This window comes from Pistacia vera, unplaced genomic scaffold (genome assembly GCF_008641045.1).
Source record: "Pistacia vera cultivar Batoury unplaced genomic scaffold, PisVer_v2 Contig310, whole genome shotgun sequence".
NCBI lineage: Eukaryota > Viridiplantae > Streptophyta > Magnoliopsida > Sapindales > Anacardiaceae > Pistacia > Pistacia vera.
The window spans coordinates 1,078,997-1,099,502 of record NW_022196125.1 but is presented as its reverse complement, the minus strand read 5'-3'; the positions used below and the strand labels follow the sequence as shown (position 1 = coordinate 1,099,502).

At 39.1% G+C, this 20,506-nt stretch overlaps 1 protein-coding gene and 2 pseudogenes across 1 annotated transcript in view; 1 reads left to right on the top strand and 2 right to left on the bottom strand.

The window, feature by feature from the left end:
* LOC116136278 (F-box/kelch-repeat protein SKIP6) overlaps positions 1-20,506 on the bottom strand; it is a 34,981-nt gene that overhangs the window by 302 nt on the left and 14,173 nt on the right. The window lies entirely within an intron of this gene.
* On the bottom strand, positions 728-5,062 carry LOC116136313 (annotated as a pseudogene).
* On the top strand, positions 8,623-17,128 carry LOC116136312 (annotated as a pseudogene).

The following is a 20,506-nucleotide window of genomic DNA, read 5'->3' as shown; positions in this document are numbered from 1 at the left end:
CAGAAATATTCCAAGTTCACTTTGGTCATCAGCAATTCGAGTTATGATAGATCCATCACCCATCAGAGCATTCATAATTTGCGCAGGAAAATATGACACTACTTGAGGAACAAGACTTCGATGAGCAGCTACTTCCAGCAGGATTGTTTATCAGAAACTAAAGCAAAGAAACTGCAAATTCATAACTAGTATGGACAAGCAAATAGTGGGAAAACAAAGTTTTAAGCCCAATCATCTGCATTAGCAATCTTTTCTTTCACAACATGAGAATTCAATAAACCTACTTAGCGAACTCAGACTCAAAATGGAACCCAACCGAAACCTACACCTCTTTGATAGTCTAATTACTTATAGGATTCGAACCACCTGTGGAAGCAAACCAAAAGCCTGATCACTTGATTAAAAACAATTAAATTTCGCATTAGCAATCTTTAACAAGACAATCCTAACTAATCCAATAACACTCGAAAACCTTGTCGCTCTTTTTCACACAAATTTAAAGATTTCCTACCTTTCAAACCCGTAGTAACTACTGTTAACTAATTCAATAACTTCAAACTTTCAGTACAACATGTACTTGGTCCAAGCTCAAATCCTAAACCTCGTGAGAAACCATGAAGCTGATGGCTTGACTGACCCTCAAGTTCGGGATTAGCAACCTTTACAAGATACTTCACGAATACAGTACTCCTTGAGAATCTTGTCCCTCTATTTAACACAAGTCTCAATAACTTTCAAACTTATAGTAACCGTCATTACTAATTCAACATTCTTTTTAGTTTAGTAACTTAAAAAAAAAACTCATGCTCAATGCCAAATTATACAAGCAAAACCACACCATAACAAGCCAATACCACGAAACACAAACTTGAATCACAAAAATTCCAAGCAACAACAATCAAACACACAACGAACGAAAAGAACATACCCAACCAACAAAATTACTCAAACTTTTACACCGTGACTGCCGCGCAATTCACAATCGCCGACCCGTTAGGGACCTTAAGCACCACATTACACCACAAATACTCCCCACAACTCCCCACCCTCACCCGTCTCCACATCAATTTCAGCACACCAAACCTCGACCTCATTTCCTCCTCTCACCTCCCACCCACCACTAACTTGCCCCCTACATTCGCCATCGTTGCGCCGCACAAAACCGCGGCAATGACGAACCCTTCTTCACCCCTTCCCTCCCACCACCCCCTTAACCTCCCGCCACACATGCCATCAAAACCCCTAATTTCCCCAAATAATCATAGCAATACAACACCTCCACCACACACCCCCTCCTCTCCATCCCAAATCCAATTCACTCTCCACACCTCCCAACTCACCCTCTTTGGGATCAAACTTCACCCCACCTCTATCAGCCATTGCATAAACTTTGCCCCCTTACAACACTTGCGTGCATCCATTTTTCACGCACATCGCACTCATGTGTGACCGCAGGCTGCCACGTGTCATTTTTCGGGTCGAAACTTCTGCCCAGTTTCTGTTTTTGACCACTTGTCCACTAAACACCCGCCGAGGACATACACTTTACCGTCCACCTCCGGCCGCCAGGAACTCGCGCGCCACGCTCATGCTGGGGCTCTTTCCCCACGTGTTTAGCCGGCAGTCGAGGGCCCACACGTGCGAGAGGGCACGTCGTTGACGGACCCCCCGATGAGGTACAATGTGACCGACGACGGCGACAGAGGAGCCGACACAGGCGAGAATGGGAGTGGGGGGAGGGGGGCGAGGAGAGGTTGCTCCACGTGGAGGGGACGGCGAGGGCGAGGTAGAGGAGGGCTGGGAGGATTTGAGGATGCGCGTGTTGTTGGAGGAGACGGAGGCGATGTTGGGTGGAGAGGCGGGAGATTCGAGCTAGGATGTTTAAAGCGACGTCGTTTGGGAGGGAGGGGATTAGGGTTACTTGCAGTGCTGTGCGGTGGACATTGCGGTGGTTCGTTGGCTGTGGATTGAGTTGGTAGCTTGCTTGAAAGTTGAGAGTTTGGTTATAAGTTGAGTTTTTCACTGTGGGCGGGCCTAGCCCAGCAAATTACTTGCTATTTTGAACAATCAAAACGGAAAGGAAAAACTAATACTTATCTCTAAAGTTGTTTTACCGTGTCACCCTTCTTTTGAAGGTTATTCCGTATAATATAAAAACATTACTTGATGTCGCGAAAATAATGTTAAATTAGGATATATTTTGTTCCCTTTCTTTATTTGATTAGAGTTTCATATTAGAAATTTAAGTGTTTTCTTTTTATTTAGGATTTTAAATTTTGTTAATTTTACTTTTTTTATTATTAATGTCACCAGTTAAGATTTCTTGTTTTAATTAATTTTTGTATTTAGTAGGATTTTATTTCTTCCTTTAATTAAAGTCTTGAGTTGTGTCCATTACTGGAAGAAAACATGGGCATAATTATTAAAAGAATCTGAATAGGAATCTAGCTCTGTTTGTTTCACAATTTTGTGTTTTTAGAAAAAGTTTTTTGAAAAAAGTTAAAAAAAGTTGATTGGACGGGTATTACGATGTAGAATTTACAAATTATAAAATACCCCCTAGGTTTGCTTTTTTACAAAACACCCCTTATATAAAACATTAAAAGTTAACAAAATACCCCCAATCCACCCTCAAATACGGACAGCCGGCCACCACCGGCGAGGGTGGCCGGAGTCGCCGTAACAAAAACATTAAAAATACTAGGGGTTTATTTGAATTCCAAATTTAGGGGGTTTAAAAAATGTTAAATAAGTTGAATAATATGTGATTTTTTTTGGTATTTTACTGTTTAACTTTTTTGAAAATACTAAAATTAGTATTCCCAAATCCAACCAAACGAAGCCCCTAGTTTCTAGTCTAACTTTTAATAAGGAACAAAGTGAGGTTGTAGTCAGATGTACTGTAAATGCCATTAATGCAAACCTAAATCCAATATTCCAAATTCTGATGACCTTCACACATTCCAAATTCTGATGTTTAAGTAAAATAATCAAGTGGGTCACGTGTGTTCTGCTGCATTATTAATCCCTGCACGTGTACACCATTTGTTAATAGGACCAAGCCTGATACCCGATCCAATTGGGATTTTCATCTCACTTCAAGAGGTGAGGTCAATCTCCTAGTTGTGCAGGCTAAGTTTCTTTTTCTGGTCGGGCCGAAATTATAGCCCCTGGTGGACTATTCTCAGAATTTTCTATCCCTGTGTGCCACGCTCTCAAACTTTTCTCTTTGGTCTTCTCTTGAACTCTTCTTTATATCAAGTGCTGTTTTTATTTGTTTTCTAATTATGTTCCATCCTTTGCGAAATGCGAATGCAAAAATTATGCAGTAATAGGTAAAACTAAGGCAACAATTGTTATTATTGCTTCTATACAAATAAAAATTGAAGTTTATTTTAGCTATGTGGTGTCAGGTCCGTACACTAGTTACGCATTCTCATCACTCATCTTCTCCCGATAAGGTCAATGCCCTTTTTCTATGCCCAACAAATCTTGCAGGACTAAACCGAGTAGATCAACAATACTGGAATGACCATCCATCACAAGTTCAGCTAAAGCACCCCTGTCGCAGGACCATTTAAAATTACCCAGCAACTGTGTACAGTTCTTCATAACAACCTTAATACCTGGAATTTCTCCTATTATAGGCACGCTATCCTCTGTACATGGCAAGAAACAGGCTTGCTCTGCCTTCACTCGCACCTCAGCTTCCCCTAAATGACTCGACACTGTTCTAGCGACCCTCTTTAGCACCTTTCTAAATTCCGGCTCACCTGAAATTGTTTCTGGTCATCTGGCCTCTTGCTCTGAGGACATCCACACAAGTACACCTCCCCTGAAAATTTAATGAATTTAGTTATTAGCGTTGGGGCTTTCACAGCTATCTATCAGTAAAGACTCATTTAAGTACAAATAGAATCTCATTGAATATAGCACAAGCACTTAGAAGCACGTGTAGACAAATAACAGTTCCAGTGTGTAGGGGAGTGCCTTGGGTTTTGAATGGATGAAATAAAATTACCACTTTCCTCCCCAAGTTATGGTTTTTATTTTTAATTTCAAGGCCACGGGAAGTAGCGATGATTTTTACTAATCTAATGGGAGGTTATAATGATTTCTCATACTTTAAGGGACTTTTTGATATGATTTGAAACATTAGAGCCAAGAGGTTAGAGGAATGACTTTAAGGTATGTTTGGTTAAGGAAGGTTGTATTGCTGAAATATTATATTATGATAGTAGATTACTTTGAGATTATTGTGAATGTTTTGAGAAATGTGTTTGGTTGGTTTGAATAATTGATGGGTACGTTACATTTATATGTTTGGTTAGGAGATAATGGATGGATAGGTTATGCAATTATTGAATTGCCCTTCTAGAATTTAGCCATTGTTAATGGCTGATGAATTTTATGATTGTTTGTGTGCTTCTAATTGATCAAGAAAGTCAAGTTGATACAATCTTGTGGTTGTCATCAATTTGATACACTTTCTCACATGAAAATTCCTCATGTGATAGAAAAAATGTTATCCACCGAAAATTGCACCGAAAAATTGCACCAAAACACGTGAGGCGCCACGTTTGGTGATTGACTACTGACATAAATGGACGGCCATCCAACGATTTTGGATGACCGTCCATACATCCTGGACAGTCGTCATAGTGGAATGGATGACCGTCCATAAAAAATTGTTTTGTTTTAAAAAAAAAAAACATGGACGGGCGTCCAGTTAATCGGAGCGCGTCCAAATTTTCTGGACCCCCGTCATAAATTTGGACGCCCGTGCATATTATTTGGATGGCGGTCCATTGTTTTTTTTTTTAAAGTGATTAAGTCTAAGATTGAACCTCGTCCTTTTCCTTAAAGTTTCCTCCCGAGCCACAGAAATTTTATAGATATGGAGGTAAGATTGAGCATTTTCAGAAAAGGGCTTATTTGTCTCCATATGCAGGCCAGAAGCTCAAAGCTGGGTCGTTGGAATTTGATAAGAGGGCAGTTACGGTTATGCATGAGCTGCTTAGCTTTACCTCGGAAAAAGTTGGTGACGGATTACCTCACTCATTTCGAAGGGAACTTGTCATGCCACAGAGTTAATGAGACTTTCACTGAAGCATTTTGATTTTATGTGTCGGAAAGGGGAAAGAGATTTAGTGTGCTCTTGACAAAGCTTATGAAGGTTCAGAGTTGATTGAGAAGTGCCCATTAGTTCTTTGGAAGGAAAATTCCAAAGCCTATATGTTACAGAGGAAGGAAGAAAAGATGAAACTTTTAGTGACCAATCTGACATGGAATGAGGATTTGTTTGGGAGTGATTCTGACAATGGCAGCATAAGTACGCAGTTTGAGCAAGAGGAGACCATGGGAGATTTAGAAGATGCTTTCCTTTCAGATGATGATGAGATGGAGGTTGGGGAAGTTTGCAGTGGATATAAGGACGCTAACAACTTGAGGTCATCAATTTTTTCTTTGTTATTAGTTTCTAAACTTAATTTAGCAGTGAAACGTTATAAATTTGTTATAAAGTTCTCTGTCCTTATCCCTTTATATAGCAGAAGCATTGTGGGTACTATTTTGGTTGCACCATCTTTGTGGTGGAAATCATCATTGAGCTGCAGTGACCACGGGACATTAGATGCCATTAGAGAAAGGATGAAGAGCTGCAATGGCTGCAGCTGCTGGAACCCGAAGCTGGAAGCAGCCTTTTAACATGAAAGATAATTTAAATCATGGAATCTCGAGTCAGCATCGTTCATCAACCACCCTGGTAGAGAATGATGTACAGGGTGCGGTTCTCCCCATGGATGAGAAGGCGTTATCTGGACTTCAAGCCCGCATGGAGAGACTAAAAAGTGAGACAATGGAAAACCTTTAGAATTTACAATACAAGGGATACAACCCACTGGTTTTTTAGTGGCTGTGAAGTTTCTTCAGCTGGTTTTGTAGCCATGTCGCAAAGAGAGAGAGAGAGCATTTAATTAGAGAAGGGACGCCCGTCCATAAAGGACGCCGTCCATCCCTTATGGACGGGCGCCCATTACATACGCGGCCGTCCTTACACAATGGACGAGCGTCCATTTATTGTGGACGGGCGTCTATTCTAGATTTTTTTTTTAAATTTTTTATTTTATTTACCAATGACGGCGTCCTTTAAATGAGGACGCCCTCCGTAGTAAATGGACTCCGTCTATCTAATATGGACGGAGTCCATGTTAGTGAACGGCCGTCCATATGTTATGGACGGCCGTTCATTAGAAAAATTATAACGTAAAATGCGTTGATTGTTCTGAGTCATAGACACGTAAGTAGTCACAAATTTCGGTGTAAAACGTTGATGTCTGTAACATTGTTGGTGATAGATTATCTACATTTTTGTCTGAATATTTTGATCAATGTGCATTAGAGTCAAAATGCATTGGCTGAGTTGGAGCTCCCATAGGTGAGTTCACATCATATAAGTTGTGAAAATAAAATACCCCCAACTGTTTACAAAAATTACAAATAAACCCTATAGTCAGTTGATAAGTTCAATAATTGTATTTTCAATCCCATTATATCAATCTTTTGGATATATTTATAATTAATTGAGCTGATTAATATATTTTGTGAATGAGAATGGAATGGAGGCATGCGAATAAAATGGAGCATAATGTGCAATTTTCAAACTTTGCCAAATTCGACTCTGAAGGTTTAGTGGAGCCTTTGATAATCTTAGAGTTCCAAAATCAGAGAGGTCTTCTTGAGGATTGAAGTAGACGTCCTGACTTACACATTTTAATCCTAGAAGATTTGGGTATTCAAGTTTACATCGAAATCAAAAGATCCATCCCATCGCTATGGGCACAATCAGTAATTGGGATATAAGTTGAGTTCTAGAAGTCCATTGAGATGATTAAAGAAGTTGAAAACTTATAACTAAGGTTATAACTTTCATGAAGACCCCAGCCTAATTCAATGTTTTCGAATCACTCACAAGTTCCCTGAAAATCGGTCAGCTTGTTTTGGAAGAGTAGAACTAAATGCCTACAATTTAAGAATTTGAGTTTAAACCATTTGTAGGCTGTACACACATTTCTAGGGTTAGTTGAAAGGTTATAAAAGAACATCAGGTTTTTTAGAAGGGGAGAAAAACACACACACAAAGAGATTTATTCAGAAACACTTGTGGTTCTCAATTTAAGATGTTTGACTAAACTTTTTCAATTTAGTTGGAGGGGATTTCAATTCCTAACACATGTTAATGGTATAATTGATAAGTAATGTAATTTCTTACCTTTCTATGGATTGATCTATGTTATTCTATTTTAATGGATATGATATTTTAATTCGTTTAATTTACTTCAGGCTTGGTAATATTGATTGAATTTACATTGATTCTAGAATTAGGGATTGTAATCGTAATCAATCTTTTCCTAATCATGCAGTAGCATTTTATTAAAAGATTGTGGTAAACTTTCAATTTTATTACTTGAATAACAAACTTGTTTAATAATCCAGCTTGTGAGATTGTTACTTAGATTAACCTTTTTCAGGGAACTAAAAGCAACCATTACATTAAATCTAGAGAGCTTGTTCAGGTTGTCTAATGGTTAGAGCTGTTGAAAACATGTTTTATTATCAAAATTGAGGGAAATTCGGGTAGTAAAGCTTGTACTGCCTAGGTTGATATCTTCCATGAAAGGGTAGGATTTGAGAATATATTGATTGTAAAGATGATTGAACCGAGAACTAAGTTGTTTTTATATTGATTTTCATTATAATTTTGTTTTGGTTATTAATTATTTTTCTTTGATTTACAAACTCCAGTTTATATTTAGTTATTTAGGTCAATTTAGTTATATAGGTTTTATTTAAACGGTTAGAATTTAAATTCAGCTACTATAGGGTGGACCATCATCCATATTTACTAACACTATCTACTGTTTAATGATTAGAATTCAGGCTGAACCATGTCTTTGCTAGAAATATCGAACAAAGAAGTTTCATTACAGACGCATCAAGTTTTCTCACCCCATCACCCAAATTTCTACGTGCTGTGGTGTGCGCCTAACCAACCCAAATTTTCTCCACCCCCATCGACCCAAATTTCTACGTGCTGTGGGGCAGCCTAGATTATAACTAACCCAAATTTGTTCAAACAACAGACCTCGATATTTCAGGTTTTCAACCCTCGTGGCATTCTACTACAGCCCCCTCTTTCTTCTCCGGCCTATAATCACCCTCATTTACCCCATTGAGTTGTGCTCTGCTCGTGCCTTTGTGAGATTTTAATCTCTCCTTTTTATCTCATCATTCACCGTATCTGCTTCCAGGGTAGTACAGTATCTCCTGAAATCGGCCTATTGAAATATCGATTGCCGTTTGGACTTACTTCTATAATGTTTTCACTCATTTTTGAAATGTTTTGTTTGCTTCTGTTTGATTTAGAATCTTCGACACATGACCAGAATTACCCAATTGTTGGCTGATCCCAGAAGCCCTTGAGAAATGCAGGAGGAGCTCAGGTCTCATCGCTGAGAAGATCTGTGCCCAATTGTAATCCTAAAATGAATTCGTGTTTCTCTTTTGTCGAGCCTATTAATTTCATGGAATCCTATTAATTTTATATTATCGCAAATTATTTTCTGTTTTTGCTGAAAAGAAAATCGAGGCAGGTGAAGTTCGAAATTTTCGTCCCTGGGCATCCAAAAAGATCTTTTGTTTTCTTCTCTTTTCTGGTTCGTTGTCTCTGTCATCTCTTCTCTGAAAACTCGCTCTACATCTTTTTTTTTTTTTTTTTAGGAGCTTTAATTATTTTCTGAAAACAGTAATTGTTTCGGCATTGATAATGGATGCTGAAGTGTTGCAAAAGTTACAAGACCCCACATGGATTGGTTTGGATAAGTTTCAGAGAAAACCGAGTGGTTCTGTCCGGTTTTCTCCGAGAATAAGGGAGATAAAGCGAGTTCAAGTGTGTATATCGGCTCATGTGCAGTCTAGTATAACTTCAAACTGGAATAGACCTCTCGCTTTGGTGGTTTCCTGTACTTGCAAGGGCTTTCCAGGTGGTTATATTAGATTTTATCATGTTTCTGTTTGTGAGTATATTATATGGTTGTTCTAATTTAGAAGTGTGTTGTGAAGCAACTAACCCACAATGATCTTCAGATCTGTTTTTCTTTGTTTAATTCATGGGGTTAGCTACTATATCGGACTATTCTGGTTGTGGTACCTTCATACGATAGGTTTTAGTAACACATTCGTATAACAGGTTTTAGTGACGGAAGAGTGATGTATTTGTAATGTATGAAATGTTTTCTGCTTATTGATTCAATTGGCCCAGAAATGCATACCCTGTTTATTTTCTACTCAAAGTTGTGGCTGGCTTCAGGGTTGTGGAAGTCCCTAGATCTGGTGAATTCATTAGCTCAGCTTGTGTGTTTATAGGAATTAGGAATGAATTTGGTTTAGTAGTTGGACTGACAAAATTTAACTCAAATTGTAAGTTATCGGGTATTGATGTATCGTGAACCAAGAAGATGTTAGACCTGATCCCAGTGAATGATGGAGACTATTGTGTGGGCATTATTTAGCATCTGAATGTCAGATGTATCCTTCTAACAAGCTTGGTGAAGTATTAGTAGGGTTGCTGTACAAACCTTGAGTCTTGTTGCAATTAGTATTCAGACTAAGATTTCTGTTTTTCAGAAATGGAAGCTATGATCCCGTGACTGATGCAGACTATTGAGTGGTTACTTAAACCTGAAGTCTAGCTGCATTTTTTGTAGACATTGCTGAGATTTGGAATCTTGGGTGGATATAAGCAAAGGGTTCCTATTAAGTCGAATAGTCGTGTGGCCTATTAATCGTGTCAATCCTGTCTTTAACAGGGTGGATCTAGGAATTCAAATTGGATTGGGCTGAATTGGTTGAATCATGTGTCTTCCTTGGAACTTTGCAGCATAATCAAGCCTTGATGACTGGATTTAGATGTAATGACAGGATATATGACATGGCTTTTGTTGTTGTGTTTCTTGACTCACAAGTACATTGTTCTTTTTCACATTCATTATTTGTGTGTGATGATAACTTTTAGGTGTGGGTTTCCAGTTGGTACTAATCATTTAAATATTCCTTTTGCAGCTTCAATATTGGAACCTGGAGGTTTTCATGCTCCTCTTGATGAAACTTTAATTTTGAAGGTATGGATTACCTTTTGTACTTCAATTTGTCTCTGGAAGTCTGATGATCTGAATCCTTTTCCTTTGCTTTGTTATATTTAGTGTCTATTTTTGTTGAATACTTTTGTGAGTTAGCCCAAGGACTGAAACTGAGTCAGAATAATGCTCGTTATAGACAGCTCTGTGCATTTACTTACTAGATGTCAAAAATTTGCAGAATAAATCACAAGAGATTGAGCCATATTTAGAGGTCGCTGCATATATCTTGTTGGTTAGTTTCTTTGTCCAAGTTCTTTTTATTGAAATAGAAATGATTAATTACTCAAGTAGTTAAACTTTATCAATATGAAATGGAGGAATGATGGGCTTGGAAAAACTACTGTGGGCAAGCTTCTGTCCAGAGTGCTGGATTCATTTGTTGGCAGTTTGTACAGTGACTGATTCTATTTGTTACCTTGCAAATGGTGACTTGATAATGCTCATTGTTTTCGGCTTAATATTAATTTGCATCACTTAAATCTTGTGGTTGTTTCAGTGACACTTGGTAGAGAAGGCTGTGGGTGAAATTATGTGCTGACAATTTGACTCTATGGAGAGGGTTTCTTCAGAGATAAAGAGGTAGGAAGAGAATCTCTCTCTCTCTCTCTCTCTCTCTCTCTCTACATATATAGATTCTTCTTGATATCTTATGATCCGATTTATCATGGTGTGGTGAGTTAATGTCTAAGTGCTTGGTAAAAATATTGCTTTCCAATGGAAATGGTAATCATGTTAATCAGGCTTTTGTTGCACTTTCTTTCTGTTCAGATGTACATGACTTCCTAGATGATAGGGATCACATTAAAATCCTTGATTATAGGGATCATTATCCTAATTTAGATTGATCACTACCTAGTTTAGAACATACAAGTGTAATAAATAAATGTATCCTTTAAGCTAATAATGAGAAGTGTGAATATTCATTACGTTTATTTTACATGGGATCAGAGCCTTAAAAGATAATTAGGGTTTGGGTCTTAAATTTGGGAAATTAGGGTAGGTTTCAAAATTAGGAAATTAGGGTTTGGGTTTCAAATTGGAAAACCTTTTAGGTTGAGGAGTGTTCAACACCGCCACCCAAGGGAGATTCAAAAGCCTCCGATCGGCAAAACCCTGAGTTCCGGCTTCAGAATCACCGCGTGATCCATGCGCCACACGAAAACTCGGTGAACAGTAAACGCGCGGCTGAGTGAGAGCGCGTGCAAAGCTGACTTCTCTTCCGATTCTCTTCGTCTGCTGTCGGTACTTTACAGCCTTTTCGTGCTGAATTAGGTAATCTCTTACTGGTTCATTGCTGTTCTTTGTTGGATATTTCTGAGGATTTAGTTGTGATCTTTCGACACTTTGTTTTCATTTGGTTATTGGTTTTTGCTGCTGTGGCCTCGGTAGTGGTGACTGTTGATGATTTGGTGTGTCACTGAAATTTAGTTAGTTTGCTTTGTTTTAATGTTTGGTGGTGTGCATTGGGATTAACATCTGTTTAAGACATGTCTGATACAAGCCAGTGATGGAAATGATACCGACGATGTCGAAAATTACAGAAATAAGCTCATTGGTATAACTAATTACCATGATTGGTAAAACTATTATTGTATTTGCGGAGTATTGATAAAGATGATCATATGAGATGAACCACCTGAGGATGATCGAAAAAGACATGGCTCGGATGATGCGGTGATTCTACAAATACGGAACTCTATTGACGGTGAGGTATTTGGCCTAATTAATCATTGTGAGTTATTAAAGAACTGATGTTATTTGGAGTTTCTGTATTCGGAAAAAGGGAATGTTCTCATATTTATGAGTGTGTAAGGCATTCTACTGTGCAGAGAAACAAGATAAGTTCTTACAGCTTATTTTATGGAGTTTAAGGAGACTTATGAAGTGTTGAACATGTTGTTACCCTTAGTGCTGATGTCAAAGTTCAACAAAAACAACGGGAGCAAATGGAGATGAGTTTTCTTGTAGGTCTTCCTTCTGAATTTGAGACTGTTAAATCTCAAGTTCTAGCCAGTCTAGAGATCTCTTCATTGCAGGATGTCTTTAGTAGGGTACTTCGACAGAAGGTATCCTACGGTTCAGTTTAGTAGTGCTCCGTCAGTCAAAAGAATGACTATGAATCTAGGCGATCACATTTGGAAGTGGCAACAAAGGAGGAGGGTCAAATAGTAATATGGGAGGAATGTGTGTCACTATTGCCATAAGCCAGGACACATGAAACGTGATTGTAGAAAACTTCAGAACAGAAATAGAAGAAATCCCTCTGCCCATGTTGCATCCACCAATGATACTTTGGATCAGTCAGTTCTTATCTTTGCAGATGAATTTGTCAAGTTTCATTGTACCAGGAATCATAAAGGCTTCACCTACTTCTGTCACGGCTATGGTTGACTCAGGTAAGCCAAATACATGTCTCCTTTCCTCATCCTCCAAATTTGTCCTTGACTTTGGTGCAACAGATCACATGTCAGGTAATCCCAGTCTCTTTGCTACTTATCAATCAAAAACCCTTTCGAAGTGACTTTAGCAGATGGGTCACCATCCTACGTTCTTGGGTCTGGCACAGTTACCCTTACTCTACAGTTCCCTTGTCAAATGTCTTACATTTACCAGATTTTTTCTTCAATTTGATTTCTGTTAGCCAACTTACTCGTGCTCTTAACTGTTGTGTTTTATTCTTTCCCGATATTGTTGTTTCAGGATTTACGACGAAGAAGATTATGGTAAAGGACATGAATCTGGAGGTTATACATTCTCGACAGACAAAATCTACACCTGTCGCTTGTTCTAGTGTTGCATCCTGTTTCAAGCACATTGTCGTTTGGGCCATCCATCTCTTCCTTCACTGAAGAGATTGTGTCCTCAGTTTAATAGTGTCTACATTAGAGTGTGAGTATGTCAGTTTGCTAAACATCGTCGTGTCGTTTTAGTCCTAGAGTAATAAAAGGCTAATTCTCCATTTGAGTTAGTTCACTCTGATGTTTGGGGTCCTTGTCCAATTCGTCTAAAACTGGTTTTGAATATTTTGTTACATTTGGGACAATTACTCTCGTTGACTTGGTTATTCTTAATGAAAAATCGTTCTGATTTGTTTTTTATTTTTGGCTTTTTGTACTGAGATTAAAACTCAATTCAATGTTTTGTTCATACATTGCGCAGTGATAATGCAAAAGAATATCTCTCAGTTCTTTTCAAAATTACATGACCAGAATGGCATCTTCATCAAACTTCATGTGTTGATACTTATCTCAAAACGACATAGCAGACGGAAAAACAGACATCTCTTGAAACTGCCAGAGCCTTATTATTCAAATGAATGTTCCTAAACCATTCTGGGCTGATGCGTTTCCAGCCTGTTTTTTGATTAACCGCATGCCATCTTTTGTCCTTCATGGTGAGACCGTACAATATTCTTTTCCTCACAAAGCATTTCCTCTTGAACCTAGGGTATTTGGTAGCACTTGCTTTGTTCGGGATGTTCGACCATCAGTCACTAAATTAGATCCCAAGTCATTAAAATGTGTCTTTCTTGGTTATTCTCGACTTCGAAAGGATATCGGTGTTATTGTCTAAGTCTTAATAAGTATCTTGTTTCATTGATGTTACCTTTCTAGAAGAAACACTATACTCCCTTCCTCTTCTCCTGCAGATCGCCCGAAGGATGATGATAATGATGATTTGTTAGTTTATACCTTCACTTCCCTACACCAATATTGAACTAGCATCTGTCTCTGACCTGTCACTATTCCTACGCTTCACATCGGTCCTATCTCTGATCCTGCTTATCCTCCCTGCAAAGTTTACTCTTCTGTCCACCTCTCTTGTCATGTCCGGCACAACTTCTCATCATCCGATCAGTTTCAAGTGATGATCTTCCTATTGCATTGCGAAAAGGTAAACGACAGTGTATATCCTGTTTTCTTGTGTTTTATGATCATGTCACATCATCATGTTCCTTTATTGCTTCCCTTGATTCTATGCTATCCCTAAAATGTTCATGAAGCCCTTTCTCACTGGTTGGCAATGCAATGATAGAGGAAATGAATGCCTTAGATGACAATGGTACTTGGAAATTGGTAGATTTACCTCAGGGAAACAGGCAATTGGATGCAAATGGGTGTTTACAGTTAAAGTTAATCCAGATGGGTTAGTTGCTCGACTAAAAGCTCGTTGGTTGCTAAAGGATATGCTCAGACTTACGGAGTTGATTATTTGATACTTTTTCCCTGTGGCTAAGTTTAGCTCTATTACTGTTATCTCTATGACAGCTACTTATGATTGGCCTTTGCACAGCTAGACATGAATGCTTTTCTTCACGGCGATCTTCAGGAAGAGGTATATATGGAGCAACCTCCGTGGTTGTTGCTCAGGGGGAGTATGGGAAAGTATGTTATCTTCGCAAATCTTGTATGGTTTAAAACAGAGTCCTCGTGCTTGGTTTGGAAAGTTTAGTCAGGCTGTTGAGAGATTTGGTATGCTGAAATGTAAAACTGACCATTTGTTTTCTACAAACGGTTTGAAACTGGCATCATTCTTCTAGTTGTGTATGTGGAGATATGTTATTACTGGGAGTGACAGTGTGGGCATCCCATCTCTTAAGTCTTTTCTCCATACCCGTTTCACACAAAAGACTTAGGGATATGAAGTATTTCTTGGGGGTTGAAGTTACAAGGAGCAAACGAGGTAATACCTCTCGAGGAGATATGTGCTGACTTATTAACTGAGACAGGGAAATTGGGGGCAAAGCCATGTAGTGTTCCGATGCTTCCTAATGTGCAGCTTACGAAAGATGGTGAATATTTGGAGATCCTGAGAAATATAGAAATTGGTCGGGAAGTTGAACTATCTCGGTGACTCGTCCAGATATTGCATATTCAGTAGTGTTGTCACAGTTATGGCCTCCCAACAGTTTTCATGGGCGGCTTTGGAGCAGATCTTGTGTTATTGAAAAAGAGCCCCTGACGCGGTATATAATGCCAATCATAGTCACTCTCATATTGAATGTTTCTCAGATGCAGATTGGGCAGGTTCTAAGGTAGATAGAAGATCCACATCAGGCATTGTGTTTTGTCGGAGGAAATTAATATCATGGAAGAGCAAGAAGCAGAATGTTATGTCACGATCAAGTGCAGAGTCGGATATAGGGCTATGACACAAGCTGTTTGTGAAATAATGTGGATATATCAGTTCTTGACTGAAAAGGCCTTGAAACTTCAGTAACAGCGAAATTATGGTGGTGATAACCAAGCGGCTCTTCATATTGCATCTAATCCATGTGTTCCATGAAGAACAAAACATTGAAATCGATTGCCATTTCGTCCGTGAGAAACTACAACAAGGTCTGATTTCCACTGGTATGTGAAGACTGGAGAACAATTAGGAGATATCTTTACAAATGCTCTAACTGGGATTCAAGTTGATTTATTTTGAACAAGTTGGGTATGATTGAATCTATACTCCAGCTTGAGGGGGAGTGTTACAGATGTACATGACTTCTAGATGAAGGGATCACATTAAAATCCTTGATTATAGGGATCATTCTATCCTAATTTAGATTGATCACCTACACGTTTTTAAACACTACAAGTGTATAAAATATGTATCCTTTTAAGCTAATAATGAGAAGCGTGGAATATTCATTAACGTTTTTTTACACTTTCCAGTCAGCACGAGGTCAAAATTCAACCAACAAGCACAAATTTTGCCATTTGAATTTCTTGCTCCATTCTATTTTTATGTTGTTATTGTTATGTACACTTTCCCTTGATTCTAAATCTTTTCTGATTTTTTACCCATTAGACTGAGGTACTCTGGAATCTGTCTATAATGCATCGACTTGTTATTTCTACTGGTGGAGGTGCAGTTACTCGTCCCACAACTGGTATGAATGAATATAGTTACAACAAGATTCTTCAAAATTACAGTAATATTGAAGCAAAAAATAATCTGTTTTCAGGAACTATATGCATAAGGGCATTAGTGTCTTTTTGGATGTACCTTTGAAGCATTGGCAAGAGAATTGCAGCTGTAAGAACCAATTCTCGCCCCGTCTGATTATGAATCAGGCAATGCATATACAAAGGTAAACCTTTCACTTACATTCTTCAAAATCAAATGCCATATATGTATGATCAATGGTAACTGGAAAATAAGTTGTGTTTTTTGACACCCTTCGCCTTCTCTAGGCTTTCAAGGGCTTATCAACTCTTTGGGAGAGAGGTCTGGAGCATATGAGAATGCCAATGCTAGGGTTTGCTTGGAAAGTAAGTATTTTTCTTCTTGTAAATGACTGTATTATAAATAGTAAGAGATTTTTTATTTCTGATGTTTTGTTTGTGAAAATTGAATCTGTATTTGTATTTGCTATTGTGAAGATATTACAGCCAAACTCGGTCTCAGAGACGTATCCACTATGACGCCAACTACGTCGCTATTGAGGTATCTCTTCTTTTCATGCTTCTCACAGCACACGCCCACACACATGAACAAATGCATAAATGTATCAACTAGTTGGTCGAAAATTGCTCAGCTAATAAGAGGATTCATGTCTTGCCGGCACTTGAACAAATTGAGTGTTTCCTAAAGGAAGAGGGAAGAGTTGCCATTTAGTTTCAGGTCCGGTTTTCTGGTTTGACCAGTTTGATTGGTTGGATCAGTAGATTGGACCGTATTTATAAAATTATTTTTTAGTCCGTAAAGGTTTGAAATTCATCAAAAACACCCCTATAACACTCCCTTAGGTTTGAATCTATCTAAAACACCCCTATCGCGCGAAGATTCTGGTTAGTGTGGCGGCAACGACGATCGACGGCCAATCGAAGCTGGAATCTGGGGCTTTTGTGTGCAGGTGCGGTGACTTTGATGGTGGTGTGACGGAGTTCCATCGGCGTCGGAACTCGCCGGAATCAACGAAAGAAATTCGACGTGCGTAAAGCCGTAAACTTTAGGTGGACGGCGATCGAAGGCTGGATGACAGCGACTGAAAATGGGGTTGGTTGTGGAGATGCCGTCCGTCGAATGAGGGTGTTTTCTCCATCGAAAGATGCCGGAATCTGGCGGTGATTGGACCGCGATTCGGCAATATTCCGACGGTCCAATCCAGTTTAACTTCAAATAACGGTTTTTTAAAAATACCGGACCGGATTTGCGTCGTTGCCGGTCGAACCGGTCTGGTTTTCAGAACACTGGTTAATTAATTCTTTGTTATTTTGTCATAGCATGGGTGACGTTCCTAATTTGTTTAGAGCGAAACCCTTATTCATAAATTTAGATGTAATCTTATAAGATTCTTGTCACCGAAGTAAGATGTATTTTTAGTTTTATTTTAATTTTTTATTAGATGACACGTTTTTGTTTTTGAGAACAGAGCTTTTCCAGAGCAAGAATAACAAACTGGTAAATTCACTAAGAGAAGTGGATCCAAGTTTTATCTGGGATTGCATAAGCTTGGTTGCTTCATGACTTAGGGATTTAGGAATTGATGCAAAAAGGCTTGCTTATATTAAGTCATCCATACCCTTAAGTATATGATATCGTTTGACCATTTCTTTGTAATGCTTGTCAAGATCTTTCTTTTTTAGAGAACAGCATCGATCTTGAATATTTCTTCTCTGACTTGGTTCTCATAAAGGTGAGGTAATCCCATAGATTCATCATAGGAGATACAGGGCTTGGTGATATCTGGCATTTGGATGAACAAATTTTGTCTATACTCCTGAAGACTATCCACCAATCACGGACAATGCACTAAATCTATGTAAACTGCGTAAGGACAGTGGAGAGTAGGGCATTAGGTTTATCATCTCAGCTTGTAACCAGCCTGAAATTATACATTCGAGTTCTCCATTTGTGTGGAGGAAGATCATCGACGGTAAAAGTATGGAGCTTTGCTGAGGGTGTAAAAGAGTCAGTTCAGCCGGTATGACAGATTGCGATAATAGGCGGAGAGTCTGGAATGGAATCATCACCTTCAGGCATCTCATCATCGACGCAGAAACAACAAGTGGTCTGGACGATCAGGTTGATGGGTCATCAGTTGGGATAAACATGAGGATGTTGATCAGAAGTATCACTGTCAGAGTCAAAGTCACTTTCAAAGGATCATCATCGAAGTATATTGGCTTCTGATTCTGTTTGGAAGGTAGATAGAGATCTTGAGAAAGACCGAGGCGGCAAGACGTTGCCTTTCTGCCAGTCTACAAAAAAGAGCTCAAAATTAGAAGAGACGGGATTTTCTGAAGAGTCAGGATTAGCAGAAGGTTGGCGGTCTTCCATCATCATTATGTGCATGGAGCCTTTCCTTAGATAAAGGACGATGAGGCTTAGGATGGAGGATCTGAGTGACTGGAAGAGAAAGAGTCAGGATATCAGCGGATGGGGTCGCGGTCTAGCAGAATACTTTTCTCTTTCTTTTGGTCTCGTTTCAGCTTGATCTTTTCACACGTTCTTTACGAAGCTTGGCATATAACTGTTCAGTATTGCCAAAGCTTGAACAGCACCAGAAGGTATATGAGGTGAGACCAACGGTGGCTAATTTTTGGGAAAGGGGAAAAGAGGGTTGTGGTCATTTGGTGGGAATCAAAAGGGTTTGGTACCAATGACATTTCAGGGAAAGTCTGTGGTTGTCTGAGTTTTTGCTTAAGATATTCCTGCGAAGCGATGCCATTTGGGTTTTTAATTACTTCATTTCTCTTCCTTCTGAAGAACTGAGCTGAATAGCCATGAGAGTTGCTGACAAGTGCATTAATTCCTGATGGAGGTGATCAATCGGTTTTGGAGATGATCAATTGTTTTGTAGCCGAGAAATCAGCAGAGTTTGATTCTGAGACTGAGAGTCCACCTGATGAGCTACTAAATAGTTTTTGTTCAAGTCTGGTCATGGTTTTGTTTTGGGCTAAAGCATTTTCAGTCTGCCAATTGAGAACTGCTTCAGCTTGGGAGAGTTTGGGTGTGGATCCATCAGGTGTATAACTTTGGAAGGAACACTTTGGTATTGAGTGGCATTTCTTGAAGGGAAGGAAATCTGTGTCATAATTGAAATGTTGTCCTGTCTTTGTGGGCTCAGGGGATTGGATCATCATGACGGACTGAACAGTGGAGTATGAGCAAGGGGTGAATGGGTTGGTTATTTTCTTTGGCAATCCACCGCAGAGACTGTTGATAACATGGTAAGGTGTTTGAAGTAAGGTGATTGGCAGGTTTGGATAGTTTTAAAGGTGATTTGGGTTGAGGTTTCGGAGGGATGTCCCATGAGGGATTACTAGATGGTGAATCTTTTTGACTGGTGGAGAATATTTGACATAATAGTCAAATTTACCAGACGATTGATCAAGAAGACCAACTTCAGGATCATGTTCTTTAAATCGGGAATGAAGATCTGTCTGACTGCAGTGAGCTTTCTTCTTTTTCTGGTTGGATAGGTTCGTCTTGGAAGATAATGCTATCGATCTCTAAATAGGATCATCATGACATTCCAAGCATTGGCAGTCAAGATCAATTGGAGTGTGACCAGTGACTGGTCATATTGATGATAGACAGAGCACCAGATTGTTGCAAAAGATGAATGGAAAGCCAGGTTCCCGTAGCCAGTAGTGGGCATGACCGGGTAATATGAATGAGTTTGTCTAAAACTCAAAGGTGGAGCACTGGGAGTTGCTGGAGACTTAAATCTGATAAGTGTGTCCCGTCCATTATCAATGCATGGTAGATTCTGTAGAAACCCCCGGAGTATCTTTTTTGTGAAGAGACTCGTAACTCGCACCCAAGAGTCGGGTAACAATTTAATCAAATCATCTCTGGAAATTTGCCTGGGAATTTGATGCAGTGAGGAGTATTCTGAGAGTCAACGAAGGAGCAGTGCATCAATAGTCGTAGGGATAGCGAGATCAAGAGCATGGTCTTGGATTCGCCACACCATTTGATAATGCAAAGTAGCTTCAATACTTTCTGGATTTAAATCTGCACCAACGATCTGTAATTGAACTTAAGAGCCTTAGAGCAATGAACATCAGAGAGGGACATGTTGAAATTGGAAACAGTGTCATAATGACTGTCCAGCATTCAAAGTTGTCTGTGCTATCCTGTACAAGCATGTTGATATTGGCAAATCTGGTGGCAATAAAGCAATGCGAACAGAGACTGGGGGTCCTTTTCTACCATGATAAGATAGGGCGAGCCGGATAGACCAAAGTGCACATGAGAGTATCCTTCATGGCTTGATACCACACGGATTACTAGAACTTAGAGATGCTGTCAGAAAAGCATGGAGTTTATGCATGTGGGAAACTATGATAGCCGACCTAAACGAAACC